We start from the raw sequence: 1,160 nt of genomic DNA, 5'->3' as shown, positions 1-1,160 counted from the left end.
CCGAAGTTGAGCTGTTGATTAGCTATGAATAGTCATGTATGTTCAGTGGTATTGTTTCAAGTCCATGAATGTCTTATCATCTGGAGAAGAACTCAAAGAAGCCACTGCAGCTCTGATCTTCTCAGTAAGAGGGATCGGATAAACAGGATTAGGGAATTAAAGAAAATGTTAATCTTTTTCCTTGCTAAATCAAACGGACTTTGCCTGAAGTGATATCATTCCTAGAACAACCATCAGATTTATTGGTTGCTGACCCAAGCTTAAATTTAATTTCTTCTCCTCCCAGCCACACAGAGGAACTATGCGTTCATCCGAGGTCCTGGCTATGAGGGACATGGCTCAGATGCCTCTATGCCAGGGATCTGGTGAAGGGCTTGAAGGAATTCTGTCCCCCTGCTCTTTGAAGCAGCTTGCCATCTATTATTAAACATATCTTTCTGGGTGTGAATATTCCAGCTTGCAAGCTTAACGCACGCTCTCCGCAGGCATTCATGTGAATAAAAATGTGACCTCTTGAGAGTTCCGGGAAAGTGAATACAGCCAGAATACAGGCATGGCCAGAGCTGACTCATTAGTCAGTTTAGGAAGTTTGTTATGAAATGTATTTGCCCTGCTCTGACACATACAGACACTTCAAATGCTTCTCGTGGTTCTCTCTTCTTTGTAATTGGATATAGTGATTAGAGCAGTGTTTCTCAAATGCGGCCACCGTGGCCATATGCAGCCACCAGGAGCTTTTCTGGCGGCCCTCCTCTGGAGACACACTGCCTGCAGAAGCAGGCAGCCAGTGAGTTCCCCGCCTTCCCGGAGGTGGTGGGATTGCACTTCAGCCCTGGGGTGGCAGGGGGCAAGCTCCAGCCATTGGGCTTCAGACTCTGTCCCCAGGGTGTGGGACTTCGGGCTCTGTTCCCTGGCTGCTCGGTGGCAGGCTCCGGCCCAAGCTCACCCCCACCATCCCCTCCGGTCCCCACTGTCTCTCCCAGTGCCCCATCGCCCATGCCCCCACTGGCTCTGTACCTACCTCCCCATCCAGGGCTTAATTTGTCCCCGAGCTTGCCAGGGCTGAGTAGGTCTGCTGTGAAAAGTGATATTAACAGACATAAAAATATCACTTTTTGCAGCAGACTTACTTCTAGCTAGCAAGCCTTAAAAAAAAAACA

Source organism: Dermochelys coriacea, chromosome 8 (assembly GCF_009764565.3).
Source record: "Dermochelys coriacea isolate rDerCor1 chromosome 8, rDerCor1.pri.v4, whole genome shotgun sequence".
NCBI lineage: Eukaryota > Metazoa > Chordata > Testudines > Dermochelyidae > Dermochelys > Dermochelys coriacea.
The sequence above is the reverse complement of the archived record's forward strand: the minus strand, read 5'-3'. Positions refer to the sequence as shown.